The sequence below is a fragment of the Berghia stephanieae genome, chromosome 12 (assembly GCF_034508935.2).
Source record: "Berghia stephanieae isolate SIO BIC M18660-M18661 chromosome 12, UCSD_Bste_1.3, whole genome shotgun sequence".
In the NCBI taxonomy this organism is placed as follows: Eukaryota; Metazoa; Mollusca; class Gastropoda; order Nudibranchia; family Aeolidiidae; genus Berghia; species Berghia stephanieae.
The window spans coordinates 14,577,163-14,596,944 of NC_088371.1; the positions used below are offsets into that span (position 1 = coordinate 14,577,163).

General features: G+C 31.9%; 17 non-coding genes and 1 pseudogene across 17 annotated transcripts; all 18 read right to left on the minus strand.

Annotated features, from left to right (window-relative positions):
* Positions 1-257: 257 nt before the first annotated feature.
* On the minus strand, positions 258-329 carry Trnaq-cug (transfer RNA glutamine (anticodon CUG)). Its single transcript has one exon. It is a non-coding gene; the product is annotated as a tRNA-Gln (tRNA).
* A 370-nt stretch (positions 330-699) lies between these two features.
* Positions 700-771, minus strand: Trnaq-uug (transfer RNA glutamine (anticodon UUG)). Its single transcript has one exon. It is a non-coding gene; the product is annotated as a tRNA-Gln (tRNA).
* A 2,014-nt stretch (positions 772-2,785) lies between these two features.
* Positions 2,786-2,857, minus strand: Trnaq-cug (transfer RNA glutamine (anticodon CUG)). The gene has a single exon. It is a non-coding gene; the product is annotated as a tRNA-Gln (tRNA).
* Positions 2,858-3,522: 665 nt separating this feature from the next.
* Trnaq-cug (transfer RNA glutamine (anticodon CUG)) lies at positions 3,523-3,594 on the minus strand. The gene has a single exon. It is a non-coding gene; the product is annotated as a tRNA-Gln (tRNA).
* A 392-nt stretch (positions 3,595-3,986) lies between these two features.
* On the minus strand, positions 3,987-4,058 carry Trnaq-uug (transfer RNA glutamine (anticodon UUG)). The gene has a single exon. It is a non-coding gene; the product is annotated as a tRNA-Gln (tRNA).
* Positions 4,059-4,859: 801 nt separating this feature from the next.
* Trnaq-cug (transfer RNA glutamine (anticodon CUG)) lies at positions 4,860-4,930 on the minus strand. Its single transcript has one exon. It is a non-coding gene; the product is annotated as a tRNA-Gln (tRNA).
* A 649-nt stretch (positions 4,931-5,579) lies between these two features.
* Positions 5,580-5,650, minus strand: Trnaq-cug (transfer RNA glutamine (anticodon CUG)). The gene has a single exon. It is a non-coding gene; the product is annotated as a tRNA-Gln (tRNA).
* A 389-nt stretch (positions 5,651-6,039) lies between these two features.
* On the minus strand, positions 6,040-6,111 carry Trnaq-uug (transfer RNA glutamine (anticodon UUG)). The gene has a single exon. It is a non-coding gene; the product is annotated as a tRNA-Gln (tRNA).
* A 783-nt stretch (positions 6,112-6,894) lies between these two features.
* Trnaq-cug (transfer RNA glutamine (anticodon CUG)) lies at positions 6,895-6,966 on the minus strand. The gene has a single exon. It is a non-coding gene; the product is annotated as a tRNA-Gln (tRNA).
* A 388-nt stretch (positions 6,967-7,354) lies between these two features.
* Trnaq-uug (transfer RNA glutamine (anticodon UUG)) lies at positions 7,355-7,426 on the minus strand. Its single transcript has one exon. It is a non-coding gene; the product is annotated as a tRNA-Gln (tRNA).
* An 827-nt stretch (positions 7,427-8,253) lies between these two features.
* Trnaq-cug (transfer RNA glutamine (anticodon CUG)) lies at positions 8,254-8,325 on the minus strand. The gene has a single exon. It is a non-coding gene; the product is annotated as a tRNA-Gln (tRNA).
* Positions 8,326-8,718: 393 nt separating this feature from the next.
* On the minus strand, positions 8,719-8,790 carry Trnaq-uug (transfer RNA glutamine (anticodon UUG)). Its single transcript has one exon. It is a non-coding gene; the product is annotated as a tRNA-Gln (tRNA).
* A 1,341-nt stretch (positions 8,791-10,131) lies between these two features.
* On the minus strand, positions 10,132-10,203 carry Trnaq-uug (transfer RNA glutamine (anticodon UUG)). Its single transcript has one exon. It is a non-coding gene; the product is annotated as a tRNA-Gln (tRNA).
* Positions 10,204-12,105: 1,902 nt separating this feature from the next.
* Trnaq-cug (transfer RNA glutamine (anticodon CUG)) lies at positions 12,106-12,177 on the minus strand. The gene has a single exon. It is a non-coding gene; the product is annotated as a tRNA-Gln (tRNA).
* A 395-nt stretch (positions 12,178-12,572) lies between these two features.
* Trnaq-uug (transfer RNA glutamine (anticodon UUG)) lies at positions 12,573-12,644 on the minus strand. Its single transcript has one exon. It is a non-coding gene; the product is annotated as a tRNA-Gln (tRNA).
* Positions 12,645-13,062: 418 nt separating this feature from the next.
* On the minus strand, positions 13,063-13,134 carry Trnaq-cug (transfer RNA glutamine (anticodon CUG)). The gene has a single exon. It is a non-coding gene; the product is annotated as a tRNA-Gln (tRNA).
* Positions 13,135-14,726: 1,592 nt separating this feature from the next.
* On the minus strand, positions 14,727-14,798 carry Trnaq-cug (transfer RNA glutamine (anticodon CUG)). The gene has a single exon. It is a non-coding gene; the product is annotated as a tRNA-Gln (tRNA).
* Positions 14,799-18,389: 3,591 nt separating this feature from the next.
* On the minus strand, positions 18,390-18,890 carry LOC144957560 (MFS-type transporter SLC18B1 pseudogene; annotated as a pseudogene).
* Between the last annotated feature and the right edge of the window lie 892 nt (positions 18,891-19,782).

Genomic DNA, 19,782 nt, shown 5'->3' on the forward strand with positions numbered 1-19,782 from the left:
TGACACTTGTTTTGTTTGTTGTTGTTTTTTAAATCATTCCTTTTTTTTTTTTGTTTTATAATAATAAAAATAATAATGATGATGATAGTAATAATAATAATAATAATAATAATAATAATAAGGAACAGGAAAAAATTGATACCCTCCCAAAAAAAATAAAATAAAAAAAAAACGTTTCGACAATGATAACGACAGCAGTGGCCGACGTTGGAAGAAAATAAAAATATAAATTATAAAAAAAAAACAACACCACCACCAGGTCCCACCAAGATTTGAACTCGGATCGTTGGATTCAGAGTCCAACGTGCTAACCATTACACCATGGGACCGATGTGGATACATTGGTTGGTCTATCTTATACAACTGCAATCCTAACACCATTAGAAAGAGGTCTAAAATCTGATGTAACGAAAAAGAGAATATTTTAAATAAAAAAATGATTGAAATAGCAACAGTATTAGTATCTAGTTGTAGTAGTAGTTGTTTTTATAGTTGCTGTGATGATGATGGTGATAATAAACAATACTTTGATAACAATGAAGATAAATACATTGATAGGACAACAAAATTTACTTCTTCAAAGTCAAAAGGGTCCGGCAAAATCGACAACAATAACAAGAACATTTTATAGAATGTCGACAATGATGATGACAATTGTGATAGAAAAAAAAAAGGATAGGATTTTTTAAAATCATAATGAGGTCCCACCGAGATTTGAACTCGGATCGTTGGATTCAAAGTCCAAAGTGCTAACCATTACACCGTGGGACCGCGGTGGACATGTCTTTTCTCCCTTGTATTGCATATACAGTAGAATTACTTTAAACCGAAATTTTGGGGACCTTCTAAACCATTTCGGTTTAAAGACATTTTGGTTTAAAGCAAGTTCCCGTTTTGCAATGTTTTTCAAGGGTAGTAACTATTTCAGGAATTTGCTCATTTAATCGTATCATGGGTTTCCCCTTAAATGGAGTTGTTGAATAAATGCCATCTTCGTAACCATTAATTTTTTATTTTTTTTATTGTTATTTTTTATTTTTTTTTTGTGTGTGTTTTAAAAATATTTTTGGGGGTTTTCGTTTTCAATTCAAAATTGTTGAAAGAGTTGAGTTCGGGATGCCGTGTATTTTACATATCTCCGTCTTGATCACCTTTTTTTTTCGACTTCACATAGTATTTTGATTTTAAACTCAAACGTGTAAGCACAATGCTTTCTTTTAGTTTAGACATCTTAGCAAAGCTAAAATACGATCGAAAGTTCTTGTGCGATAATTGATAATGAATGATGGGCAGCTACTCAGAGGTGAAGTGAAATGGAAATGAAAAGGCGTGTCAATGCTAAGCTGTCTACTACACATCTCTCTTTTTTTAAAAAGCCATTAGGTTCAAAGGCCTAATTACATAGAACCCCCCCCCCCCCCCCCTCACACACACATTTAAACAAAGTGGAAATGAAATGTCATTTCAATGGTCAGTTGTCTACCCCCCCCCCCCCCTCCTTATCGTCGTGTTGAAAATCCAGTCAGTTTCAAAGCATCAACACACGAGCGAGAACATCTCGCCTGCGTAATTCTCCACCCCCAACCCCCCCCCCCCCCCCCCCCCCCCCCCCCCTCTTTCCTCATTTTTCGCCTGCCAGTCACCCGCTGTCTTCCTTTCCAGTCTGTGCGACTGTGGTGTTGGCCAAGTCCAAGTGCAGTGATTGAAGTGTTTGCCTTCCCCCCCCCCCCCCCCCCCACCCCACCCATCACCCTCATCTTATACTTACGCTCTGTTTAATATCGCCAGACATTATTACGTGTGGCCTCTTTCCCGAATTTTTGAAGAAAAATATAGAGAGAAAAAGGGAAGGTGCTCTCAAGTTGTTTCGGTTTAAAGAAAGTCCTGCTTAGAAGTATTTCGGTTCATCGTAAGAATTAGTACAAAGAAAATGAAGAAACTAGTACAATTTATTAAATTCTTTGCGGTTTAAGGTATTTTTCGGTTTAGCTTCTTTCGGTTTAAAGTAATTTTACTGTATGTAGTCGTTATGATAAGGGGTCTCTCATCTGATGTAAGAATAGGATTCAATAGTCGTAACGTCACTTCCTTCCTAATGACGCATGGTAACTTAGCAACACTGGCTCTAAACTATCGGAACAATGGCGGACGCAGTATGAAATATTTCTCCGGCGAGCATAAAAGCGTATCCAGAGGAAAAAAAACCCCATAAATTTGATCATGTTTTGACTTTTACACATTCTGGTCACAAGACATATGAAAAGTTCTAGCCAGCTTGAAGAATAAAAAGTAATGATTTTCTTTGTTTAGAACCAAGATTGCCGCCGTTGCCGGGCGGCGTGACGTCAGACTACTGAATCCAATTGGTAAAAGTTTTAAAATAATAATTTATGATGATAATGATAATAATAAGAATAACAAGAAAAACAATAAATAATAATAATAATAATTATTATCATTGATTTGTTTGTTGTTTTTTTAAAATCATTTCTTTTTTTGTTTTTTTGTTTTTTGTTTTATAATAATGTTAACAAAAATAACGATGATGACGATAATAATAATAATAATAATAATAATAATAATAATAATAATAATAATAATAATAATAATAATAATAATAATAATAATAATAACAATAAAGAACAGGAAAAAATGATAGCCCCCCCCCTCCCCCTCCCCTCGCCACCCCCAGGGGAAAAAAACCATTTCGACAATGATAACGACAGCAAGAGCCGACGTTGGAAGAAAATAAAAATATAAAATTAAAAAAAAAAAAAAAGACACCAGGTCCCACCGAGATTTGAACTCGGATCGTTGGATTCAGAGTCCAAAGTGCTAACCATTACACCATGGGACCGATATGGATGCATTGGTTGGTCTATCTTATACTATTGCATGAAATATTTCTCCGGCGAGCATAAAAGCGTATCCAGAGGAAAAAAAAACCCGATAAATATGATCATGTTTTGACTTTTACACATTCTGGTCACAAGACATATGAAAAGTTCTAGCCAGCTTGAATAATAAAAAGTAATGATTTTCTTTGTTTAGAACCAAGATGGCCGCCGTTGCCGAGCGGCGTGACGTCAGACTACTGAATCCAATTGTTAAAAGTTTTGAAATAATAATTTATGATGATAATAATAATAAGAATAACAACAAAAACAATAAATAATAATAATAATTATTATTATTATTGATTTGTTTGTTGTTGTTTTTTTTTTTTTTGATCATTTCTTTTTTTTTTGTTTTTTTTGTTTGTTTTTTTTTATAATAATGTTAAAAAAAATAACGATGATGACGATAATGATGATAATAATAATAATAATAATAATAATAATAATAATAATAATAATAATAATAATAATAATAATAATAATAACAACAACAACAACAATAAGGAACAGGAAAAAATGATACCCCCACCCCCAGGGGAAAAAAAAACCCTTTCGACAATGATAACGACAGCAAGAGCCGACGTTGGAAGAAAATAAAAATATAAAATTAAAAAAAAAAGACACCAGGTCCCACCGAGATTTGAACTCGGATCGTTGGATTCAGAGTCCAAAGTGCTAACCATTACACCATGGGACCGATATGGATGCATTGGTTGGTCTATCTTATACTATGGCATCCTAATATTATTAGAAAGAGGTCTCAAATCTGATGAAACTAAAAAGAGAAGATTTTAAATTTTAAAAAATATGCTTGAAATAGCAACAGCATTAGTATCTAGTTGTAGTAGTAGTTGTTTTTATAGTTGCTGTAATGATGATGATGATAAAGAATACTTTGATACGTTTGATAACAATGAAGATAAATATATTGATATGACAACAAAATAGACTTCTCCAAAGTCAAAAGGGTCCGGCAAAATCGACAACAATAACAAGAACATTTTATTTAGAATGTCGACAATGATGATGACAATTGTGATAGAAAAAAAAAAAAGAATAAAAAGGATAGGATTTTTTAAAAACATAAAGAGGTCCCACCGAGATTTGAACTAGGATCGTTGGATTCAAAGTCCAAAGTGCTAACCATTACACCATGGGACCGCGGTGGACATGTTGTCTTTTCTCCCTTGTATTGCATATATGTAGTCGTTATGATAAGGGGTCTCTCATCTGATGTAAGAATAGGATTCAATAGTCGTAACGTCACTTCCTTCCTAATGACGCATGGTAACTTAGCAACATTGGCTCTAAACTATCGGAACAATGGCGGACGCAGTATGAAATATTTCTCGGGCGAGCATAAAAGCGTATCCAGAGGAAAATAAAACCCATAAATTTGATCATGTTTTGACTTTTACACATTCTGGTCACAAGACATATGAAAAGTTCTAGCCAGCTTGAAGAATAAAAAGTAATGATTTTCTTTGTTTAGAACCAAGATGGCCGCCGTTGCCGGGCGGCGTGACGTCAGACTACTGAATCCAATTGGTAAAAGTTTTGAAATAATAATTTATGATGATAATAAGAATAACAACAAAAACAATAAATAATAATAATAATTATTATTATTATTGATTTGTTTGTTGTTTTTTTTTAATCATTTCTTTTTTTTTGTTTTTTGTTTTTTTTTTGTTTTATAATAATGTTAACAAAAATAACGATGATGACGATAATGATAATAATAATAATAATAATAATAATAATAATAATAATAAATAATAATAATAATAATAATAATAATAATAATAATAATAATAATAATAATACAAACAACAACAATAAGGAACAGGAAAAAATGATACCCCCACCCCCAGGGAAAAAAAAACCCTTTCGACAATGATAACGACAGCAAGAGCCGACGTTGGAAGAAAATAAAAATATATAAAAAAAAAAAAAGACACCAGGTCCCACCGAGATTTGAACTCGGATCGTTGGATTCAGAGTCCAAAGTGCTAACCATTACACCATGGACCGATATGGATGCATTGTTGGTCTATCTTATACTATTGCATGAAATATTTCTCCGGCGAGCATAAAAGCGTATCCAGAGGAAAAAAAAAACCCGATAAATATGATCATGTTTTGACTTTTACACATTCTGGTCACAAGACATATGAAAAGTTCTAGCCAGCTTGAAGAATAAAAAGTATGATTTTCTTTGTTTAGAACCAAGATGGCCGCGTTGCCGAGCGGCGTGACGTCAGACTACTGAATCCAATTGTTAAAAGTTTTGAAATAATAATTTATGATGATAATAATAATAAGAATAACAACAAAAACAATAAATAATAATAATAATTATTATTATATGATTTGTTTGTTTTGTTTTTTTTTTTTTGATCATTTCTTTTTTTTTGTTTTTTTTTTTGTTTTTTTTATAATATGTTAAAAAAAATAACGATGATGACGATAATGATGATAATAATAATAATAATAATAATAATAATAATAAAAAATAATAATAATAATAATAATAATAATAATAACAACAACAACAACAATAAGGAACAGGAAAAATGATACCCCCACCCCCAGGGAAAAAAAAACCCTTTCGACAATGATAACGACAGCAAGAGCCGACGTTGGAAGAAAATAAAATATAAAATTAAAAAAAAAGACACCAGGTCCACCGAGATTTGAACTCGGATCGTTGGATTCAGAGTCCAAAGTGCTAACCATTACACCATGGGACCGATATGGATGCATTGATTGGTCTATCTTATACTATGGCATCCTAATATTATTAGAAAGAGGTCTCAAATCTGATGTAACTAAAAAGAGAAGATTTTAAATTTTTAAAAATATGATTGAAATAGCAACAGCATTAGTATCTAGTTGTAGTAGTAGTTGTTTTTATAGTTGCTGTAATGATGATGATGATAAAGAATACTTTGATACGTTGATAACAATGAAGATAAATATACTGATATGACAACAAAATAGACTTCTCCAAAGTCAAAAGGGTCCGGCAAAATCGACAACAATAACAAGAACATTTTATTTAGAATGTCGACAATGATGATGACAATTGTGATAGAAAAAAAGAAAGAATAAAAAGGATAGGATTTTTTAAAACATAAAGAGGTCCCACCGAGATTTGAACTCGGATCGTTGGATTCAAAGTCCAAAGTGCTAACCATTACACCATGGGACCGAGGTGGACATGTTGTCTTTTCTCCCTTGTATTGCATATATGTAGTCGTTATGATAAGGGTCTCTCATCTGATGTAAGAATAGGATTCAATAGTCGTAACGTCACTTCCTTCCTAATGACGCATGGTAACTTAGCAACATTGGCTCTAAACTATCGGAACAATGGCGGACGCAGTATGAAATATTTCTCCGGCGAGCATAAAAGCGTATCCAGAGGAAAAAAAACCCATAAATTTGATCATGTTTTGACTTTTACACATTCTGGTCACAAGACATATGAAAAGTTCTAGCCAGCTTGAAGAATAAAAAGTAATGATTTTCTTTGTTTAGAACCAAGATGGCCGCCGTTGCCGGCGGCGTGACGTCAGACTACTGAATCCAATTGGTAAAAGTTTTGAAATAATAATTTATGATGATAATAAGAATAACAACAAAAACAATAAATAATAATAATAATTATTATTATTATTGATTTGTTTGTTGTTTTTTTTTAATCATTTCTTTTTTTTTTTTTTTTTTTTTTGTTTTATAATAATGTTAACAAAAATAACGATGATGACGATAATGATAATAATAATAATAATAATAATAATAATAATAATAATAATAATAATAATAATAATAATAATAAAATAATAATAATAATACAACAACAACAATAAGGAACAGGAAAAAATGATACCCCCACCCCCAGGGGAAAAAAAAACCCTTTCGACAATGATAACGACAGCAAGAGCCGACGTTGGAAGAAAATAAAAATATAAAATTAAAAAAAAAAGACACCAGGTCCCACCGAGATTTGAACTCGGATCGTTGGATTCAGAGTCCAAAGTGCTAACCATTACACCATGGGACCGATATGGATGCATTGTTGGTCTATCTTATACTATGGCATCCTAATATTATTAGAAAGAGGTCTCAAATCTGATGTAACTAAAAGAGAAGATTTTAAATTTTAAAAAATATGATTGAAATAGCAACAGCATTAGTATCTAGTTGTAGTAGTAGTTGTTTTTATAGTTGCTGTAAAGATGATGATGATAAAGAATGCTTTGATACGTTTGATAACAATGAAGATAAATATATTGATATGACACAAAATAGACTTCTCCAAAGTCAAAAGGGTCCGGCAAAATCGACAACAATAACAAGAACATTTTATTTAGAATGTCGACAATGATGATGACAATTGTGATAGAAAAAAAGAAAGAATAAAAAGGATAGGATTTTTTAAAAACATAAAGAGGTCCCACCGAGATTTGAACTCGGATCGTTGGATTCAAAGTCCAAAGTGCTAACCATTACACCATGGGACCGCGGTGGACATGTTGTCTTTTCTCCCTTGTTGTATGTAGTCGTTATGATAAGGGGTCTCTCATCTGATGTAAGAATAGGGTTCAATAGTCGTAACGTCACTTCCTTCCTAATGACGCATGGTAACTTAGCAACACTGGCTCTAAACTATCGGAACAATGGCGGACGCAGTATGAAATATTTCTCGGGCGAGCATAAAAGCGTATCCAGAGGAAAAAAAACCCCATAAATTTGATCATGTTTTGACTTTTACACATTCTGGTCACAAGACATATGAAAAGTTCTAGCCAGCTTGAAGAATAAAAAGTAATGATTTTCTTTGTTTAGAACCAAGATGGCCGCCGTTGCCGGGCGGCGTGACGTCAGACTACTGAATCCAATTGGTAAAAGTTTTGAAATAATAATTTATGATGATAATAATAATAATAAGAATAACAACAAAAACAATAAATAATAATAATAATTATTATTATTATTGATTTGTTTGTTGTTTTTTTTTAATCATTTCTTTTTTTTTTTGTTTTTTTTTTTTTATAATAATGTTAACAAAAATAACGATGATGACGATAATGATATAAATAAAATAATAATAATAATAATAATAATAATAATAATAAATAATAATAATAATAATAATAATAATAATAATAATAATAATAATAATAATAATAAAAAAAGCAACAACAACAATAAGGAACAGGAAAAAAATGATACCCCCCCCCCTCCCCTCCCCACCCCCAGGGGAAAAAAACCATTTCGACAATGATAACGACAGCAAGAGCCGACGTTGGAAGAAAATAAAAATATAAAATAAAAATAAAAAGACACCAGGTCCCACCGAGATTTGAACTCGGATCGTTGGATTCAGAGTCCAAAGTGCTAACCATTACACCATGGGACCGATATGGATGCATTCGTTGGTCTATCTTATTCTATGGCATCCTAATATTATTAGAAAGAGGTCTCAAATCTGATGTAACTAAAAAGAGAAGATTTTAAATTTTAAAAAATATGATTGAAATAGCAACAGCATTAGTATCTAGTTGTAGTAGTAGTTGTTTTTATAGTTGCTGTAATGATGATGATGATAAAGAATACTTTGATACGTTTGATAACAATGAAGATAAATATACTGATATGACAACAAAATAGACTTCTCCAAAGTCAAAAGGGTCCGGCAAAATCGACAACAATAACAAGAACATTTTATTTAGAATGTCGACAATGATGATGACAATTGTGATAGAAAAAAAAAAAAAGAATAAAAAGGATAGGATTTTTTAAAAACATAAAGAGGTCCCACCGAGATTTGAACTCGGATCGTTGGATTCAAAGTCCAAAGTGCTAACCATTACACCATGGGACCGCGGTGGACATGTTGTCTTTTCTCCCTTGTATTGCATATATGTAGTCGTTATGATAAGGGGTCTCTCATCTGATGTAGGAATAGGATTCAATAGTCGTAACGTCACTTCCTTCCTAATGACGCATGGTAACTTAGCAACACTGGCTCTAAACTATCGGAACAATGGCGGACGCAGTATGAAATATTTCTCGGGCGAGCATAGAAGCGTATCCAGAGGAAAAAAAAACCCCATAAATTTGATCATGTTTTGACTTTTACACATTCTGGTCACAAGACATATGAAAAGTTCTAGCCAGCTTGAAGAATAAAAAGTAATGATTTTCTTTGTTTAGAACCAAGATGGCCGCCGTTGCCGGGCGGCCTGACGTCAGACTACTGAATCCAATTGGTAAAAGTTTTGAAATAATAATTTATGATGATAATAATAATAATAAGAATAACAACAAAAACAATAAATAATAATAATAATTATTATTATTATTGATTTGTTTGTTGTTTTTTTTTAATCATTTCTTTTTTGTTTTTTTTTTTTTTTTTGTTTTATAATAATGTTAACAAAAATAACGATGATGACGATAATGAAATAATAATAATAATAATATAATAAATAATAATAATAATAATAATATAATAATAATAATAATAATAATAATAATAATAATAATAATAATAATAATATAATAATAATAATAATAATAATAATAATAATAATAATAATAAAAGCAACAACAACAATAAGGAACAGGAAAAAAAATGATACCCCCCCCCCTCCCCTCCCCACCCCCAGGGGAAAAAAAAACCATTTCGACAATGATAACGACAGCAAGAGCCGACGTTGGAGAAAAAAAAATATAAAATAAAAATAAAAAGACACCAGGTCCCACCGGATTTGAACTCGGATCGTTGGATTCAGAGTCCAAAGTGCTAACCATTACACCATGGGACCGATATGGATGCATTCGTTGGTCTATCTTATTCTATGGCATCCTAATATTATTAGAAAGAGGTCTCAAATCTGATGTAACTAAAAAGAGAAGATTTTAAATTTTAAAAAATATGATTGAAATAGCAACAGCATTAGTATCTAGTTGTAGTAGTAGTTGTTTTTTATAGTTGCTGTAATGATGATGATGATAAAGAATACTTTGATACGTTTGATAACAATGAAGATAAATTATACTGATATGACAACAAAATAGACTTCTCCAAAGTCAAAAGGGTCCGGCAAAATCGACAACAATAACAAGAACATTTTATTTAGAATGTCGACAATGATGATGACAATTGTGATAGAAAAAAAAAAAAAGAATAAAAAGGATAGGATTTTTTAAAAACATAAAGAGGTCCCACCGAGATTTGAACTCGGATCGTTGGATTCAAAGTCCAAAGTGCTAACCATTACACCATGGGACCGCGGTGGACATGTTGTCTTTTCTCCCTTCTATTGCATATATGTAGTCGTTATGATAAGGGGTCTCTCATCTGATGTAAGAATAGGATTCAATAGTCGTAACGTCACTTCCTTCCTAATGACGCATGGTAACTTAGCAACGCTGGCTCTAAACTATCGGAACAATGGCGGACGCAGTATGAAATATTTCTCCGGCGAGCATAAAAGCGTATCCAGAGGAAAAAAAAACCCATAAATTTGATCATGTTTTGACTTTTTACACATTCTGGTCACAAGACATATGAAAAGTTCTAGCCAGCTTGAAGAATAAAAAGTAATGATTTTCTTTGTTTAGAACAAGATGGCCGCCGTTGCCGGGCGGCGTGACGTCAGACTACTGAATCCAATTGGTAAAAGTTTTGAAATAATAATTTATGATGATAATAATAATAATAAGAATAACAACAAAAACAATAAATAATAATAATAATTATTATTATTATTGATTTTGTTTGTTGTTTTTTTTTAATCATTTCTTTTTTTGTTTTTTTTTTTTTTTTGTTTTATAATAATGTTAACAAAAATAACGATGATGACGATAATGATAATAATAATAATAATATAATATAATAATAATAATAATAATAATAATAATAATAATAATAATAATAATAATAATAATAATAATAATAATAATAAAATAATAATAATAATAATAATAATAATAAATAAAATAAAAATAATAAGGAACAGGAAAAAATGATCCCCACCCCCTCCCTCCCACCCCCAGGGGAAAAAAAACCATTTCGACAATGATAACGACAGCAAGAGACGACGTTGGAAGAAAATAAAAATATAAAATAAAAAAAAAAAAGACACCAGGTCCCACCGAGATTTGAACTCGGAATGTCGACAATGATGATGACAATTGTGATAGAAAAAAAAAAAGAATAAAAGGATGGATTTTTTAAAAACATAAAGAGGTCCCACGAGATTTGAACTCGGATCGTTGGATTCAAGCCAAAGTGCTAACCATTACACCATGGGACCGCGGTGGACATGTTGTCTTTTCTCCCTTTATTGCATATATGTAGTCGTTATGATAAGGGGTCTCTCATCTGATGTAAGAATAGGATTCAATAGTCGTAACGTCACTTCCTTCCTAATGACGCATGGTAACTTAGCAACACTGGCTCTAAACTATCGGAACAATGGCGGACGCAGTATGAAATATTTCTCCGGCGAGCATAAAAGCGTATCCAGAGGAAAAAAAAACCCCATAAATTTGATCATGTTTTGACTTTTACACATTCTGGTCACAAGACATATGAAAAGTTCTAGCCAGCTTGAAGAATAAAAAGTAATGATTTTCTTTGTTTAGAACGAAGATGGCCGCCGTTGCCGGGCGGCGTGACGTCAGACTACTGAATCCAATTGGTAAAAGTTTTGAAATAATAATTTATGATGATAATAATAATAATAAGAATAACAACAAAAACAATAAATAATAATAATTATTATTATTATTATTGATTTGTTTGTTGTTTTTTTTAATCATTTCTTTTTCTGTTTTTTGTTTTTTTTTGTTTTATAATAATGTTAACAAAAATAACGATGATGACGATAATGAAATAATAATAATAATGATAATAATAATAATAAATAATAATAATAATAATAATAATAATGATAATAATAATAATAATAATAATAATAATAATAATAATAATAATAATAATAATAATAATAATAATAATAATAATAATAATAATAATAATAATAAATAAGGAACAGGAAAAATGATACCCCCCCCCCCCCTCCCCTCCCCACCCCCAGGGGAAAAAAAACCATTTCGACAATGATAACGACAGCAAGAGACGACGTTGGAAGAAAATAAAAATATAAAATAAAAAAAAAAAGACACCAGGTCCCACCGAGATTTGAACTCGGATCGTTGGATTCAGAGTCCAAAGTGCTAACCATTACACCATGGGACCGACATGGATGCATTCGTTGGTCTATCTTATACTATGGCATCCTAATATTATTAGAAAGAGGTCTCAAATCTGATGTAACTAAAAAGAGAAGATTTTAAATTTTTTTAAATATGATTGAAATAGCAACAGCATTAGTATCTAGTTGTAGTAGTAGTTGTTTTTATAGTTGCTGTAATGATGATGATGATAAAGAATACTTTGATACGTTTGATAACAATGAAGATAAATATATTGATAGGACAACAAAATAGACTTCGTCAAAGTCAAAAGGGTCCGGCAAAATCGACAACAATAACAAGAATATTTTATTTAGAATGTCGACAATGATGATGACAATTGTGATAGAAAAAAAAAAAAAAAGAATAAAAAGGATAGGATTTTTTAAAAACATAAAGAGGTCCCACCGAGATTTGAACTCGGATCGTTGGATTCAAAGTCCAAAGTGCTAACCATTACACCATGGGACCGCGGTGGACATGTTGTCTTTTCTCCCTTGTATTGCATATAGTCGTTATAAGAAGGGATTTCTCATCTCTCTGATGTAAGAATTGGTAAAAGTATTGAAATAATAATTGATGATGATAATAATAATAAGAATAACAACAAAAAGAATAAATAATAATAATTATTATTATTATTGTTTTGTTTGTTGCTTTTTTTTAAAATAATTTCTTTTCTCTTTTATAATAATAATAACAAAAATAATGATGATGACGATAATAATAATAGTAATAAGAAAATAAGGAACAGGAAAAATTGACCCCCCCCCCCCCCCCCACCGCCAGGAAAAAAGACAAAACATTTCGAAAATGACAACGATAGCAGTATTCCTACGTTGGAAGAAAATAAAAATATAAAGTTAAAAAAAAAAAAAACACCACCACCAGGTCCCACCGAGATTTGAACTCGGATCGTTGGATTCAGAGTCCAAAGTGCTAACCATTACACCATGGGACCGATATGGATGCATTGGTTGGTCTATCTTATACTATTGCATCCTAATAATATTATATAAGAAAGAGGTCTCAAATCTGATGCAACTAAAAAGAGAATATCTTAAATAAAAAAAATGATTGAAATAGCAACAGCATTAGTATCTAGTTGTAGTAGTAGTTGTTTTTATAGTTGCTGTGATGATGATGATGATGATGATGATGATGATGATGATGATGATGATGATGATAATAAAGAATACTTTGATACGTTTGATAACAATGAAGATAAATATATTGATAGGACAACAAAATATACTTTTTCAAAAGGGTCCGGCAAAAATGACAACAATAACAAGAACATGTTATTTAGAATGTCGACAATGATGATGAAAATTGTGAAAGAAAAATGAATAGAAAGGATAGGATTTTTTAAAAACATAAAGACTTCCCACCGAGATTTTAACTCGGATCGCTGGATTCAAAGTCCAAAATGCTAACCATTACACCATGGGACCGCATGGAAATATTGACTTTTCCCCCTTGTATTGCATTATAGTCGTTTTGGGATCTCTCATCTCTCTGATGTAAGAATTGGTAAACGTTTTGAAATAATAATTGATGATGATGATTGATAATAATATAATAAATAATAAATAATAATAATAATATAATAATAATAATAATATAATAATAATAATAATAAATAATAATAATAATAATTAATAATAATAATAATAATAATAATAATAATAATAATTAATAATAATAATAATAATAATAATATAATAATAATAATAATAATAATAATAATAATAATAATAATAATAATAATAATAATAATAATAATAATAAAATAATAATAATAATAATAATAATAATAATCTAATATATAATAATAATAATAATAATAGCACTAATGATATAGATGATGATGATGATGATGATGATGAATAGATGATGATGATGATATATGATGATAATAATAATAATAATATATAATAATAATGATAATAATATAATAATAATAATAATAATAATAATAATAATAATAATAAATATAATAATAATAATAATAATAATAATATAATAATAATAATATAATAATAATAATAATAATAAATAATAATAATAATAATAATAATAATAATAATAATAATAAATAATTAATAATAATAATAATAATAATAATAATAATAATAATAAATAATAATAATAATAATATAATAATAATAATAATAATAATAATAATAATAATAATAATAATAATAATAATAATAATAATAATAATAATAATAATAATAATAATAATATAAATAATAATAATATATGATAATAACAATAATAATAATAATAATAATAATAATAATAATAATAATAATAATAATAATAATAATAATAATAATAATAATAATAATAATAATAATAATAATATAATAATAATAATAATAATAGTCATCGCAATCATCATCATCATCACGAGCAATAGCAATTTATGATTAGAATAATTACATTGAAAACAATAACGATCGCAGAAAAGGAGAGACAGGAGAATTGGAATGTGAGAAAGAAAAAGAAAAAGAAAAAGAAAGAAAGAAAAAAAAAAAAAATACCGTCAGGTCCTACCGAGATTTGAACTCGGATCGTTGGATTCAGAGTCCAAAGTGCTAACCATTACACCATAGGACCGGTGAAAGAAGTGCGCCCAATTTCAATGCAATTCTTGACATACAATATTGTTCGGAATGATGTAATTCGTCTTGTTTCACCTTTGAATCATTAAATGTGTAGAGATGGTTGTATTTCGTTTACAAAAGTTGACTCAAAGTTAATTTATGAACGTGTGAGACAACTTTAAATAACTAGTGATTGGTTTTAGTTAGCCAGATATTTTATGCAGCAACAATGATTTGGAGCCAAAATCGACTATTATTTTCTCTCTCTCTCTCTCTCTCTCTCTCTCTCTCTCTCTCTCTCTCTCTCTCTCTCTCCAGTTCGTGATCACTTTTTAAATTGATACATTCATAAATATAATGCAAAATCTCTCTATATATCTATGACAGAAATACTGCAATAAAGTTTTTTTTTTCAAATTCTTCTCTATTTATCTTGGAATACACTATGACAAATGTCAACAAAACCGAGAAACAAAGAAGTTCAGAATTGATATATGACAATTCAAATATTATTTAGAGAAAGATACAGACAGTATTGGGTTAGAATCAAGTTATTTTATTCTCTCATCAAAATATTGAGAGAGCAGGAGTATTATTAATATCATAGTTATTATAATTTTCTTTTTTAGAAATGGCACCTAAGCTAGGCAATTAAATCCAATTCGGTAAACTCGTTGCTGTAGTAACCTTTGGCAAACACGAAAATGGTGAGAACCAGAGGCGTCGGGCTATTGTATCGAGTGCTGCCGAGCACCGCGCCAATCTTTTATAAATCATTGACAGCATACTTTAATTAAAAAATAAAACTGAGAAATTATAACTACACTGTCTTTCGCCAACAACATACTGCCTTTTTATTATCCACTTGATTCACGATTCCGATTCACGCCTCACGCACTGCACTGCGCCGACTCGTGTGTGTTGGTGACACCAGTGACTGAATCAACGCCGTTATTGTGGAGCAAAGCAATTCAAAGCTCCATTTAATGCTCTATCCATCAGTATTAAGCGAGAAACTGGGTCGAATTATTATACTATCTTCAAATAAAGCGGAAAACCCCACAATCTGTGCCAGGATCTGAGAGCTCCACCGTTGGACTGGTGGGGGATGCGCCAATATTACACCATTTACGTCATAATTAGGGTAACTTCGACCATTCAAATGATAACATTAACTGTCAAAAGCACTGATTATTGTCAAGTTTATTTGTAAGCAGCAAATAGAAACAACATAAAACTTAAAAATACGACACATTAAAATTTATGATGACGATGATGATGATGATGATGATCATCATCATCATCATCAATTATTATTTCAAAACTTTTACCAATTCTTACAGCGGATGAGAGAACCCTTCTCATAACGACTATATGCAATACAAGGGAGAAAAGTCAATATTTCCACCGCGGTCACATGGTGTAATGGTTAGCACTTTGGACTTTGAATCCATCTTTTTCACGATAATTGAATAAAGTAATTAAATGCAACGAAGTATTGACGAATTTAGCAACGTATTTCTTGCTTGTAATGCCGAGTTGATGGTAGCGTTTGTATGAGTGACACATTTAACAAGCAGGCTTATTGACAATACATTTTTATCTTCTTTTGCTATTTTAAATCCCATTAAACTCACCACCTATCAGGCTCAATTTCCTGAAGCACATTTTGAAACCATTATCCATAAATACTAAATACCCATTTTTAGAATCTGATAAACTGAAAAGTGAGCTTCGGGTGATTTATCAAAACGAATCATTTTCCCACAAAAATTGTCTATCGTTAATCAAAGTGCTGTCTACCATTGTTGATACTGGCCTGCAGACTAGCTTCACTGAAAGCACAAAACGTCACAACACCTATAGCTTCTGCTGAACCTGAATGTCGTTTTAGCATATTTAAAATAGTGCAAACTTTCTTGCGAAATTCAATGAAATAGGAGCGGTTAAATTCTTTGATAAGTTTGTCAATAGGATTCAATAGTCTGATGTCTCGTCCGCCCAGCAACGAGCAGCTTGGTTCTAAACAAAGAAAATCGGACTTTTTATTCTTCGTGCTGGCTAGAACTTTTTCACATGTCATGTGATCAGAATGTATAAAAGTCAAAACATGATCAGACTGATAATGCTTTTCTCCACTGGATACACTTTTATGCTCGTCGGAGAAGTATTTCATAAGAGCGCCCGCCATGGTTCCGATAGTTGTGTCATTTCAAGGGAAGTGACGTCATGACTGTTGAAGTCTATTCACAAAGCTGAAATAGATGCCATTCCAGAGTTCAATAAGCAAATTATAAAAAGTTTTGCCGAGATGAAACATCGCCGTGCGGATTTTCTTTACAAGTACTAAAAGTATGTAATTTCTGTCATAGCTTCTTTTCTGTCATAGCTTCTTCTCTCTCTCTCTCTCTCTCTCTCTCTCTCTCTCTCTCTCTCTCTCTCTCTCTCTCTCTCTCTCTCTCTCTCTCTCTCTCTTGAATTTACATTTATCACACATTAATTGCATTATCTACCTAATCCAGTCCCTTAATTGGTGGACAAAGAACCATTATTACAAAGACCTTTTCACACAGTACTGGTATTTCAGTGTTGTAGCTGTTTTCGTGAATTGTGTGATGTTGTGAGTTTTGTCCACTTGTAGAAACCATCGCCCCCCCCCCCCCCACCCCTCCAAAAAAACAAAAAACAAAAAAGAGTTTTTAACACGTGCTCTCTCCTCTTAATCGTGTTCACTGTGTTAGCATTCTTTTACGTCGTCTGATTATGGCACCACCATATGCCGTCAATGCGCAACGCCACTGTCAATGAGATTTCACAGAAATTGACAAAGATCGTGTAAATGGGTCTCTAACAATTATATGGTCGCTCTGGACACAATCAGTTGCTTGTGGCGAACTCGTATGATTGTCAACATCAAGGCTTCTATACGTTCCTTTCTTTCTGCTTGTACATTTTCTATACGCAAAGAACAAACATGTTAACGCCATCATGGACACATGACACATCCCAACCACTGTGTAAGCGACGGGGTAATCAAACTCCTCAATCAAGTACCCAACACCGACTGGCCCTATAAATCCGCCTAGAGTATGAAAAGAGTTAAAAAATCCCGAGACCAAGGCATACGTATCCATGTTGTTTTCAACTCCCATCTCAGTGGCACCTGTCACCATGCACTTCATAGTTGGAATCAATGTGCAGCCACAGGTAGGTACTCCCGAAAAGTACTAATCCCACCAAGATAGGCACCAGATTATAAGATAAAAATGGAAGCAAGGACAAAATAACCAATTCCGAAAATTAAATGTCCGCCAATGATAAGAGGAGCCTGGATGTCTTTAGAATGTACCCACAAAGAAAACACATGAGTGAATATAACAAAGCTACAACTTCGAATAAAATCCCCATGACAGAGACGGATGGATTCATGGGCTCCGCGTGTTTGGCGGATGTGGAGTCAAAGGTCGTTATACCGGTAGACTAAACAACACACTCATCAATGGAATGGATATCATCCGATTGCGTAGTAATACTAAAACAGACCCTTTACGTTCAGTAGGGACTACTTCCACGGGCGGAAGGAATTTAAACGCTGCCAAACCATTCAGTATTCAGCGACTCCAGCAAAATAAAAAGGAGCGCCGAACCCACCCAACTCGTAAAGAGCTCCACCAATAGTTGGCCCCAACACGAACCCGAGACGAGACATGGTTTGGAGAATTCCAAATATTATAAGCGCCACGTTTTCCTTGTATTCTGATCCCACTATGGCGAAGCTCGAGGTAAGGTGAGCAGAGAATCCAACCGCTTTCACAGACCTCACAAGGACACTCATAACAATAAAAGCTCTGCCGCTAGGACAGTATTCTAGTGTTCCAAATATGATATTGCAGCATCCACCGACAGAAATACCGGCTATGAAAACAAATCGAGGTCCATTTTTTATTAGAAATGTTTCAAACACGGGTGCAGTGAGGAAGATTATCAGCTGAAAAATCCCCAAAACAAATCCGACAGTGGTAATATTCATGCCTTTTCCCACCGCCTCCGTAAGATAAAACGGACCCAGCAATGAAAAAGCAACACCGGATAAACAAGTGGCCATTGCAATAAAAATCAAGGTATACTTTGACGGCCGGATAAAACGGTGAATATTTTCAATCCTGATATTGTTTCACTCTTTTTATTGATTGAATTATTATTGTGTTCAATATCATTATCGCTCCTATCGTCTTTGGCCTTATCTGAATCACGATTGTAATCAAGGTCAGTTTCAATGACGTCATATCCGTTCTTTTTCTGGAAGTGTCTTTACTTCCGACATCATCAAAATGGAGGTTTCTGTCAGAGCCAAACTTTTCTCAGTGTCTGTCATGATTGATGGTTCCAAAAAAAAACAAACAGACCAAAAAAAAAAAAAAAAAACAAACCAAAAAAAAAAAAAAATACTTCAAAGTGTGTGTCAACCGTACGTATTCGTATCTTTAACTTTTCAATGTCTATGCAAGGAGATCAGTCTATAAATCCAGAATACCATTTCTCACAATACTTCTCACAGAGTTTTAAGCCTTTAAAGGATATCTCTCTATTATGTACACAATAAAAACACAACCAGCCAACTGATTTTCTTTGCTCACGTCTGTGTCACAATCCCCTTCGCTGCACTATTTTAGTACAAGGCCTTCTTCAGACATATACAAAGCAACCAGAATTATAATTGAATAAAACTTCTGAAGTTTGTCTTAAATTGAACTCGGAGATAAGTCGACACCAAATGTAACAAACACAAACTCTATTCTAATTACCAGCACCTTTTATAATCGATTTAGTTAGATTTTCTGTGTTTTCTAAATGCGTGCAGTATTTTGCAAACAATCTTATTACAACAATAACTATGATAAAGGAGTAACGTATGTGACCCATCGCCCCAAAACGGTATTATGTCGGGATGAACCAGATGCTAAAAAGTCAAATTGAAGCTAAACTGGTCAACAATG